Here is a 12,982-nt window from a genome sequence, read left to right as displayed (position 1 = left end):
CTTTCCCCTGCTGGTGGCTAGTGGGTGGACACCAGCAGCTTCTACATACATCATACCTCTGCCTTTTGTGTCTGCCAGTGCTTGACCAAAGTACATCTTAGTTTCCCATACTACACAACCAACTGATGTGCTGTGAACCTGTATGTACAACCGGAGGATGTCTCTATTTTACTGTGACATTTTAAACAGTCTCTATCTACAGTACTTCCACCTGTGTACTGTGTGCATGTCTGGGCTAACACTCATGCTGTGTCCATCTTCCAGTTGGTGACAGTTATGACATCTGTACAAATCATATGGACTACTGCTGAAACATGTCTTATTGTGATACCAGTCTGTTTGGCACTGCAGTTGTGTGGACTTGGCCTTGTCATCAGCAGTATGCTGAACACTTTCACACAGCATACCATTCAGAACTACCTAACACACAGAGAGCTCTGCCAATTGTACAGATGTGACTATCCATCTTGCTAATTTGACCAGCTCAGGTACTCTGTGTTCACTGTTATTACTACCACACATGGATGGTAATACATTTCTACATAGGGTTGGTGGGGGCACACATCACAACTGTGGACATTTCCTACAACCACCTGATATATCAGGTACTCTCTTGGTTTCCACACAACAACCTGACACTCAGATTTCTGCATATGGTTCACAGGCAACATTACATCTTTATAATTGGGGAAGCTCAAGTACTCTGTGCTCTGCTATGATACCTACACATAGATGGTACTGCTTTACTACATAGGGTTGGGGGAGGCACAACTGACAACTGTTGACATTTCCACTATACCCACCTGATATTTCAGGTACCCTGTTGGCTTCCACACATCAACCTGACACTCACAGCTCTGCATATTGTACACATGAAACAATCCATCCTTCTGCTTTGGCAAGCTCAGGTACTCTGTGGTCACTGTTATTACCCCCACACATGGATGCTACTACATTTCTCCACAGGGTTTGGGGGGGGGAGCACACCTGACAAGTGTGGACATTTGCTTTGGCCACACTGGTATTTCTGGCAGTCTGCTGGCTTCCTTTTAAATCTGTATTCTGATCTAGCCTGCAGACTACAGGCATACCAGTGTAGGAGTTTCTAAGTTTTATTGACCTACATTGCCATTTCAGATTACCCTTCATGAATGACATCCCACTTCCTGACCTGTTAAACTCTGTCTGTGTAGGTCTGGAGGGGAGTTGTTCTCCATTGCCATACCTTGTGGACCTTAGCACAGCCTTTCCTTGTGTTCATCTACACCTGTCCAGCTGGCTGGGTGGGACTGTTGTTGGGTATGTAAACCTCCATGACATGCATGTGTGTGCCCTATGGACACACATTTGGGTCAGCACATGTCCTGCAGTGGGTTTTGTCACCTTGTCTGTTACTGCCTACTTTTTTGACAGCAGTATTTGTTATGGTTTCATGCTGCCCATATAGGTGCCCACTATCTGCTGCCATCTCATTCAGCCACCCAATTCCCTGTCATGCATGTTCACATCCATACCATTGATACAACTAGCAGACCATACTACTGCATTCAGTGACTGATAGGAAGGGTGACTTACCTTGCGGCTGTGCCAGTATTGAGGGTGGTGCTGGAGGGCTGACTATGTCAGATGCACATAGTACACTCCCTATATACAGTAAAGCACAGGTAGTGTCATTTTTGGCATCCCTTTTACTGTATGTGCGAGTCAGAGAGAGTTTCCATTCCCTTGGTTCCTACTGTGTCAGTGTATGTGCTATGCATTGCCTTTTTGCCAAAGCAAGGACATACTGTGCACGCCACCTTCTGCCTACAGGTGCAGGCTCAGGTTGTTCCTCCTCCGAGTCACTCTGTGCCTGTGCTGGCCTTGGCAATGGTGGGGGGCTGTGTGGCCCTGCCCCATGCTGTTCCTGCTGCAGCTGTTTCCTCAGGATCATATTGTGTAGCATGGCACATATCATGAACATTTGGGTACAAGTAGCTGAACAGTACTGCAAGGCTCCACCAGATATGTCCAGGCACCAGAACCGTGACTTGAGCATCCCAAACACACACTCTATTATGCTTCGTGTTTGTGCCTCATTATGGAGCTCTTGTTAGGGTGTGTGTGCATTTCTGATGGGTGTCATCAGCCACAGTTCCAGTCCATACCCAGCATCCCCCACTAGGTGACCGTATGGGATGTCCCCACTGGCAAATCTCTGGTACAGCTGCATCAGATGCCAGATGTTGGAATCATGATAGCTCCCAGAGCTTGAGGACACACATTCATTATAATGATCTGGGCATCGCACATGACTTGGAAGTTGATGGAGGGAAGCCCTTGCACTTTATGTAGACCCTGCCCTGCTCATGGAGTGGTGCTTTTATGTGTATGTGCATACAGTCTATAGCACCCACTACCTCAGGGTATTCTGCTATTTGGTGGAAGAGATGCATATTGCTTGCCAACGCCTCACGTGTGTTGAGGAAATATATGTTCTTACCGGCATGTGCTGACATGGCATCCAGGAACTGATGGAGTACCCTGGATGCTGATGCCTGTGAGATCCCCATCATATCTCCAGTTGGTCTTTGGAAGGTACCTGTGGCTAGTATTCTTAAGCCGACACATACCTTGGTTTCCACTGGGATGGGTTTCCCTCTGTTGGTTTTGTGTATGAGGTGTGGCTGCACAGCTCAACAATATATTGTAGGAGGTCCCTGTCCACCCTATAGTGCTCCACTATCTCCAGCTCATGTAGCCACTGGTAAGTTTCCCTGGGTCTGTACACTCTTCTCCTCCTCCTCACTGTGGGTTGGTCATCAGCATTCACATCCTCACCACCCTCAGCCTCTTCCACATGCTTGTTTATGAGAGCAAAAGCAGCCCCTAACATTTTTTCTCTTGCTTTCGTTTTGTAAAATTTTCTCATTCGTGTACACCGGTGGTGCAGAGTTTTTTGGAAAAAACAAGAGGGAAGGGTGTTTGCATAGTTTATAGTGGTGTGCTGGGCTGGGCTGGACTGCTGCCTGTGTAATTGGCTGGTGTTTATGCATTTCACCTGCCAGCTATGCTAGTTCACCTTGATTACCTTCCTACTGCTCTTTCTTTTATTATTGCCTTCCTGTTTAAGCCCCGAGGCGTGCTGCGCAAACAGAGTGTTCAGATGTCAACAGAGCTGCTATTTCCTGGTTTAACCTTTTTCTCTCTTGTTTAAAACCCGGTGCATGCCACGCACACCCATTAAGGCAGAGGAAAGAGTGCTTGGCAGCTTTGACACACACCCTTCCTTAGCTGTGCTATGCTAAGGGCAAACCTGGGCCACAGAGCTCCAGTAACCTTACAGTATGCCTGACACACACCGTTATGATGTCGCCTAAGTCTTAGGCTTGCACCTTAGTTTTCATAGTCCTACACTGTTGGGTGCTAGCTAACACTGAGTGGAATCTGTGATTCAGTATAGTTTCCCTCATTTGCATAGGATTGCCTACTAATGCTTAGTTACATGTCTCACACTGAGCCTTCCCCCCTAGCAACCATCAGTCACTGGCCATGCTGTCTTCTGCCTGCCATTGAGTATAATGGCAAAACTGTGATTTTGCCTTGGGAACTTATTTCACAATTTTTTTTATTTTCGGCCCGATCCCATTTGCACACTGCTGCCCTACGCTTAAACAGCCGAAATCGGCAAAAAAAAAAAAATTTTTTTTTTTTTTTTTATTTGCAACTGTTTTCTATGTGAATGGCCATATATTTGGCCATTGGCATTCTTTCTACATCATATCCACCCTTTATTTGGAGCTGTCATAGCTCCGTTTTGTAATTTGCAGAAATGTACTCGGTTACTACCCAAGTACTTTTCTGCAGATTACACTAGTCCTGCATGGCCTGATCACAGATTTACATCATTTGCATGGTTTCACCTGCAAATGAGGTAATTTGCATATGGGAGCCGGTTCTGTGCAGGACTAGTTCAGGAGCACTCGTGCATGTCAATTGTGCACATACGTGGATCGCTCAGCCTCCATATTGGCTTCAACAGCTTTTAGACAGCTCTTGCACGCCGTGTATAGCTTGCTGAATCCAGGGGAGTAACTACCATCTAGTAGGAATTGTGGAACAAGGTGCTTCATTTTCAATGTTAGGTTCTAGTCTTTCAAATCAGTTAATCTGTAATCTTTTGGGCTATCTTCTGTGACTGGCAGTTAACAGAACTGCTTCAAGTCTGTAGTTAGGATTTTGAACAGTGTGGCTGAGTTTGATATTAGCCTGTCTACTTTTGAGGAAAAAAGCATTTATGAAACATTAATTTCTGCTTTCCTTGCCCTTAAAAATAATGTCCGCAAAAAAATATTTTGTATCTAAGTTTAGGGACTTCCTCAAGTCAGTTTATAAAGGTCATATTTATATTTTGCGTATGTTTTTTAACAAGCTTTCCTTGAATATGACAAAGTATTATGGATAGAAATTTCATGATGAGGGATTCTTAATTAAAGAAATCCTTATTAGCATGTACATAACAAATTACCAAGTGCTATTTATTGGAATTATACCTGAACATTGAATACATAAAATAATAAAATGCAAAACATCAGAGACACTTGTATTGAATTAAAATCCTCATTCTAAATATTTGTTTTGGCTGTTGCAAATGCTTTATGTTCATAAAAAAGGGAAATAGTTGAAATTACATTCATAACATTTTAAAACAGTAATTACAGGACAAAAGTGTGAGATCTTGTACCAACACACTGTAAATATTGCCAGAATTACATTAACAATATCTTAAACTGACACTGCAGAAAAAGATTGTAAATATTGTAGATAAACTAGCAAGCTTTAAAAAATATGCAACATATAAGTAGAAGGAAATATTAAAGCAAGAGATATATGTGTTCATAGTGTTGTCAGAGGATTCAGTTTAGAAAGTGGTACCAGACCTTACCTCAATATATTTTGCTGATGTGTATATAGGCTGTTCATTGTGGATCCTGTACTGCTTTTTTCTGGCAGGTTCATCAAGCATAAAAGCAGCGGGACTCCAGATTGAGGTATTTAGATTAAATTCATAAGACATAAAATAACAGACAAAAAATAATTTCACCAAATTTAGCAAAAGCCTTTATGTTTAAAATGTCAAAGTTGTAATACACTTTTTCATATCTATAGTGGTGTTGAGCCCAGGTTTGTAGTATGCATTCAAATGGATCTACCACTCATATTCCTTCATTTTATGTAGGTATTTCAGTTTTTCTTCCAGTAGTCTCTGTGAGATCCTCTCCAAGACAAGAAACATGAACTTTAGAGTGACAAAGGTGTTTCCCATTTCACTATTTTAAGGCAGGTATTTGTTCTCCTGTTTTTCTTTTTAATGTTTTTGATTTGCCCATTTAGAACATATTAGAAATGATGTGTTTTGCCACATATACTACCAGAATACTTTTGCAGTTACTTTTGTTGTTGTATTTCTCAGTGGATGCGAGCACTGACAAAAAAACGCATTAGTTAAAACAGGATATGTTTTAGTGACTGGCAGCCTGCATTTGACTGCTATGTGAGGTATATTCATTTTTTATCTAGTGTATGGCCAGCTACCTAAATTCAGATGTTTGCATAATAAGCATCCCAGGATGTTTGTTATTGGGGCCCACTGATGCAGTGTTTTCAGCCTTGTAAAGTGCATTGAAGCCCTTTCCCTAGTAATGTTTGGGTGATATGCAATATTTCTTTTGGACTGTCGGAAGGAGTGGGGAAGAAAGTTGAGATGAGCACGTCAGCTCAAAGGTTGACAGTGGACTCTGGTTCAGTGTGGGTGATGCCATTTACGATAAGTTCAGCACATTGTTGCATATTTCCCTTGAAGTTACAGACATAGTTATAGAAAACCTTGCATTCCTATGCCATCAAATATTGTACCTATTTTAAATTATACCAAATGCTAAGCCAAATGTTAAACTCAATCATTTTCTGTTGGTAATGTGGCATCATCCTTGGAGAAGGTACTCTGCTGCTTAGTGCCAGGCTCATACATGCCTGAAACACATAATCAGAAAACCTGATCATGTCTTGCTTCATATAGGTAAAGGAGGTACACCTCAGGTCATTAACACCCATGTGGACTCTGACAGACTTATACTGTTACCCTGGCTCCATGACCTGAGCGACTGTGTAACTTGATGGATCCTATCCACAGAAAGACAGCTATCTGTGACTCTCTCCTTCCTCAGTCTGGTGAGGGGGACATTATTGTGCCTCACTATAGAATCACCAATGACCAAGAAATTTGGTGCACTAGTTTTCCTTAAGGGCTTAGCAATAGTGGCACTGGATACAATGTTATTAGGTGTGGCTGTGGGTGGTGTTTTAACGGAGTGTTTATGTGATGACTGAGGACTCTTTTTTTTATTGTGTTGTGCAGGAGGTCTTAGTATTTTAGCAAGGTTACCTGTAAGTGCCTGAGCATAAGTAATTTTATGTGTAGGGTCTTTTCCCTATGCAGTAGGCAAGGTGCAAGTTTCATTGACAACTTCTATAGGATTCCTTATGGTGGTATGAGTGTTTTGCCTCCACCATGAAAGTAGAATTATACTTCTCACATACTTTATCTGTTTTATTAAGAATTAATAGGTTATCAGTCTACATGAGACACTTGCTATAATGCCTCAGAATAACCATTTCTACTGGACTGGCCACAGAGAGAGTTGGAAAGAGCATACCCATGGCTGCTGATTTACTAGGGAAGGAGTGTGGGAAATATAAATATTAAATAGCTTAATAATACAAGGGATTTGATGAGCAATACTCAGCTATGTGCAAACTAGATGCTCTAGTAGTTAAAAATCTGTCTAAATAGTAAGGCTATTTTAAGGGAAACAAACTGTGGTAGATTGGTGCCTGCATAGATTACAAGGAGGAATTATGCCATAAGATGTTGGTGTCTCTATAGATCACTGCTTTGTGCTACTGTATGGAGAGAAGCAGTTCTAACTAAAGACTAAAAAAAATGTAAAAAAGTTCAGATATTCAACACAGAAACACTCAATCTTGCTGTGATAAAAAAAATGACAAAACAAGTGTCAAAACAGTGGCTATGTTAATATAAGCCTTAGCTTGCTTATAGGTTATGAGGTAAATATTGTGCCAACTGTGACAATTAAATATTAGAGGAGATTTGATAAAAAAAACACAAACAACACCATATGGTTAATCAAAGACAACACATTCTTCTTTCCTTAATGCAGTCCTGGGCCAGAAAATTATTCTGCACCCCTCTACTCTCACTAAAATGGAATAGAGGCATTTTAACTAAAAAGTAAAAAAATGTAAATATTCTAAATTGAAATGCAAAATTAATGCAACTGTTAAAAACAGTGTGAAAAACAAGTGCCAAAACTATGGTAATGTGAGTCTTAGCTTTTGTAAAGTTTAGCAAAAACCAGCAACAATCTTTTCTCAAGTAGCATGGTTGTCAAATGTCACCAAACACATTGAAGCTTGTAGGTTATGAGCCAAGTGTTGTGCAGCTATGACACTCAAAGAGCAGAAGAGATTCTATAAAAAACACAAATAAGACTCGGTAGCCAATCAAAAACAGCACACTTTTCTTTCATTTATTCAGTCATAGGCCAGAAAAAGATACCCTCATCTCTCAATAAAGTGGAGCCACGGCAGTTCTGACTAATGACTAAAAATGATCAAAGGTGTAGATATTATTCACAGAAGCACTCAGTTAATGCAGCAAAACTTATGGAATTGTAACTTGTAGCTTTTGTGGAGTTTAGCAGAAACCAGCAACACTCTTCTCTTCAAGTAGCATGGTCACCAAACTTCACCAAATGCCTCATACACAGACATTCAAAATTAAACAAACTAGCCCTCTAGCCAATTAAAAAAGCATTAATAAGACTTGCACCAGCAAGTCCCAACTCAGAAGGGCATAGCTGTACTCCTCTGCCTCAAGAGTGTGGACCCCAACCTCTTTAATGTAAAATAACAAGTTTTGAGCCCAAGTGCTTAAACCAGAATAAAGACACTTAGAATAACAGGCACAATAAGCCTTCACCAACAATTCCTATATCAGAAGGGTGGAGGCTACCCTCTTCTCCCACAAGAGTGCAGACCACAAACTTTCTTAATGTAAAATAACTTGTTCAGAACCCAAGTGCTTAAACTAGAACAAAGATACTTTCAGAATAAAATAAACAATAAACCTTCAACCAGCAATTTCCAGTTCAGAAGGGTATAAGCTATCCTATCCTGCCACAAGAGTGTAGACCACAAACTTTATTAATGTAAAATAACTGGTTTTGAGTCCAAGTGCTTAAACCAGAACAAAGACACTTAAAATGACAGGCACAATAAGCCTTCACCAGCAATTCCCTGCTCATAAGGGTAGAATCTATCCTCTCCTCCCACAAGAGTGTAGCCTACTAAACTTCTTAATGTAAAATAACTAGTTTGGAGCCTAAGTGCTTAAATCAGAACAAAGACACCCTTAGAATAACAGACCCAGTAAGCACTCCAACAGCAATTCCTAACTCAGTAGGGTGTAAGCTACCTCTCCTGCCACAAGACTGTAGACTGCAAACCTTCCTTATGTATAAATAGTTTGAAGCACAAGTGCTTAAATCACAACTATGATGCTCAGCACAATAGTTACAATGTAATCAAGCTACGCTTAAATCAAAATTAAGGAGCTCAGAATAATAGTTACAATGTAATCAAGCTACTAAAAAGCAGAAATAAATACAGCAGATTAAATGCACCTGAGCACTTCAAAAATGTGCAGCAAAACAGCTAACTAAGGAAGGAATGAGTACAAATACAGTAAAAGCAGTTGAATAAAGAGCAATACTTTAGTAAGTGGGAGAATATGAAACAAAAGATAATTCAAGTTTAAGACACTAAGGGTGGGGTGCTTCCCATCTGATCTCAGTACTCAGTAGACAAACTGATGAGATGAGACTGGTAAGTGTGTTCAAAATCAGATATATAGTAGGGGGGCAACTCAAAAGCACAACAGGAATAGGGTGGGCAGACAGAGATCAGCAATACTTAGGCAGAGAACAGCAAGTCAAACAGTATTACAGCTAAATATGCCACTAAATGCTTGTTGTTAAATGAGGAATGCTATTTCTCAGCTCTTCCCACTAATTAGCTGGATTTTATTCACTGTCTGCAAAGCAATTCTTTTCTAACTGACCCTAGCCAAGACCTCTTAAAACTTCAAAAAGAACAAAACAATAAAACAAAACAAAATGCAATGTAAGAGTGAAGATAAAGAATGTGAGTAACCAAACCTTAAATTAATAACTCCAATATAAAATCAAATGCAGACAGAAAACAATACTTGGGAAGTGAACAGCATGTCGTATAGTGTGTGATGCCCATGCACTGGCCCAGCAATCAAGGAGCCTCAATCCTCACCACTAACACCAGTGAGGGGCATCCACATTGGGAAGGATAACAAATACATACATAGTAAAGTACATCTTCCCTTAAGAGCACACAAAGATCACAGTCAGTCTGGGGATGGGTTCTCCCTTTCTCTCCAGACCCCAATAAGACTCCCCACTGGCACAGCTATAGGGTCCAGATCTCAGCCTAGTGGTAAAGCCAAAACCTCCATCACCATCTCTGTCCAACCAGTGCTTCGTGTCCCTGCTCAAGTAGCTGATACACACACACACACACACACACACACACACACACACACACACACACACACACACACACACACACACACACACACACACACACACACACTTTAAGAGATGAGTTAAATACAAACACACAGGCACTCCTGGGGAAGGCTGGCACTGGTTCTTGAGCTATGCCCATTCCTGCCAGGTTATAAGGTAGTAATCACCACCAGCAACCACTAATATCAGCTACTAATAAAGCCCTTACCAAGGGGTGTCCAATTATTACTGTGCAATATTATTATCCAAATGGTAAGTGTGACTGAGCAGCAAGGCTTATTTAGAGTGGCTTTGTACAGTATCACTATGTACATGCAATGTATTCTAGAGCTTAAATTACCTCTGCACAAAACATTCACAGTTGAAAGGTTTAAAAATATTTAATAATACATACTAAAGAACACAAGACAACACTTCTTACTACACAGTGCTAGTCAAGAGTTCAGAGATCACAGGAAAATGGTTAAAATAATACAGTAGAATAGATCTGATATCAGTACAGAAAAACAACTAGTCTAATCTTCCTATTTCCTAGCTATATCTAAGAGCAAACACAGTTCTAAAATAAACTTACATATAGAGCAAGACGGTGCTGGTGATGTTGGATGCTCTGAAGACAAATGTGAAATGCTCTGAGTCTCTCTGTCCTTAAATTGATAGCACAGTGCTACTGACTCATTTCAGATTACATCATATTTTCTCTGGTTCCCAGGCTAACAGAAACTCAGAGTTTAGCAGCCCTTTGGATCTTGCACCTGGTCAGGAAGCCACAGCAATAAAAGACATTTTACATACAAATTCTAGCAATTTACTCTGGTCTCAAAACAATAGCTAGATGTCCTTCATCCAGAGATCTTAGATCCAAATTTTGAGATTAAACAATTATACAACGCTTGACTTATCAGCTTTCATCCAGTAGAGTGCAATGTGGTTACATTTTTGAAGTTCACATTTACCATCATTTTCTTACATTTAAGAGAACAAGCATGTGACTTACATTAATATTTACAAATGACAGAATTATCTACAAAATCCTATCTAGCTAGGCTGGCAGCCTTCACATATCTTCACATATCACCCCCCCCCCCAGAGAACTCAAACTCATTTTTCAAGTGACCCTTGAGAAACTTTGCTTGAGAGGGTTAGATTTATCTGAGTATACTTTACCCCATTCCCTGTCTTGACAGCCCATCTGCGTTGGCATTGCTAATCCCACTGCAGTGCTGCACTGACATATCATATGCTTGTAATCCTAGACTCCATCTTAGCAACTTGGCATTTTGCTGGCTGACTCAGTTTAACCATGTTAGGGGATTGTGATCTGTCACTAAAGTGAATTTTCTTCCATACAGATAAGGCTGAAGCTTGTGCAGTGCCCACACTATGGCTAGACATTCCTTTTCTACAGCTGCATAGCCTTGGGTTGGAGTATACAACTGAGATAAACCACTGGACGCTCTTCTCTTTCTGAAGAAATCTGGCTAAGTTCAGCCACCACTCCATGGTTCAAAGCATCCACCTGCACAACAAATTCTTTACTGTAATCTGGACTGGCTAACACATGGGGTACTCCCAAAGCTTCTTTAAGCTTTTGGACTGCCTGCTCACATACTGGGATTCACACTACCTTATCTGTCCTGTTTTTCCTTGTCAGGTCTGTGAGGGGAGCAGCTATGGTACTATAAATGGGGATGAACTTTCTGTAGTACCCATTGTCCCTAAGAATGTCCTCACCTGCTTTTTGGTAACAAGTGCAGGCCATGCCTGAATGGCTTCTACTTTGGCAGGTTCTGGCCTGATCGTACCACTCTCAACTCTATGTACCAGGTAGGAGACCTCTGCCATACCCACCTGACATTTGCTTGGCTTAATGGTCAACTCTTCCCTCTGTAGTCTGCCCATCACCTCCCTGACATGTTTAAGGTGGTCTTGCCAGGAGGGGCTTTAGATGGCAATATCATCTAGGTAAGCAAGGGCAAACCCTCCTGCTCCTGCTAGGATATGATTTATCAGCCTCTAGAAAGTTACTGGGGCATTTTTCATCCCAAGGGGCATCTTTGTGAGCTCATACAAGCCAAAAAGAGTCACAAAGTCTGACCTCTATGTAGCACTGGGAGTCAATGTTACCTACCAGCAACCCTTGGTAAGATCAATGGTGGTAAGATACTTAGCCTCACCCAGCTGCTCTAGGGCCTAATCCGACCTAGGCATGGGGTAAGCATCTGACTCTGTGTGACTATTTAATTTCTTATAGTCCACACAGAACCTGGTACTTCCATTCTTCTTTGGCACCAGCACCACTGGGGAGGCCCGGAGACTGTTGGACTCTTGAATTACCCCTAGTTCCAACATTTCCTGTATCTCCTCCATCAAAGTCTGTTTGGCTCTCTCAACACCCTATAAAGGGCCTGACTAATAGGCCTTTGGGGTCTTGTATCCACCTGGTGGTGCACCAGTTGTGTGAACCCTGGCTTTCCAGTGAACATGTCCCCAAACTCCTGTAACACTGCTTGTATTTTTTGAACCTGGTTAGGAGATAGCTGTTGGGACATTAATACCCCTTCCACTGAGGTGTCAGTCTGAGCCTCACTGAAGAGATCATTCACCAGATCTCCCACAGACTCCTCCTGCAATCCACTGCAAATGCTCAGCACAAATGCCTCCCTATCATGGTAAAGTTTCATCATGTTAACATAGTACAATTTGTGCCCCTGCCTCCTGCCTAGCAGTTCTACCATGTAGTTAACATCACTTACCTTTCTTACCACCTTGTAGGGTTCCTCCCAAGCTGCTTGCAGCTTGCTGTGTCTGACGGGAATGAGAACCACTACCTACTGCCCTACATCATACTCTCTAGCTTGAGCATTCCTGTCATACCATACCTTTTTCTGTTATTGGGCCTCTGCCAGGTTCTCCTGGGCCAAACCCATGAGTTTGCTGAGTCTTGTCCTGAAGTTTAGGACATATGCACAACAAACTTCTTGTGAGGTTCACACTCACCTTCCGACTCATCATGAATTCAATCTAGAGGTCCCCTCACCCTATGCCCATACAAGACCTCAAAGGTTGAAAAACCCATGGATTCATGGGGAACCTCTCTGTAAGCAAACAACAGATGGGGCAAATATTTCTCCCACTCCCTCTTAAACTGGTCTGCAAATGCCTGTAGCATGGACTTGATTGTAGAGTTTAACCTCTCAACAAGACCATTGGTCCGGGGATGGTAGGGGGTGGTCTTCAGGTGCTACACCCCACAGTACTTCCACAGACAAGCCAGCAGGTCTGACATAAAATTGGCACCT

This window comes from Protopterus annectens, chromosome 7.part0 (genome assembly GCF_019279795.1).
Source record: "Protopterus annectens isolate FY-2018-M chromosome 7.part0, PAN1.0, whole genome shotgun sequence".
Lineage (NCBI taxonomy): Eukaryota > Metazoa > Chordata > Ceratodontiformes > Protopteridae > Protopterus > Protopterus annectens.
This window is presented reverse-complemented; position numbering follows the sequence as displayed.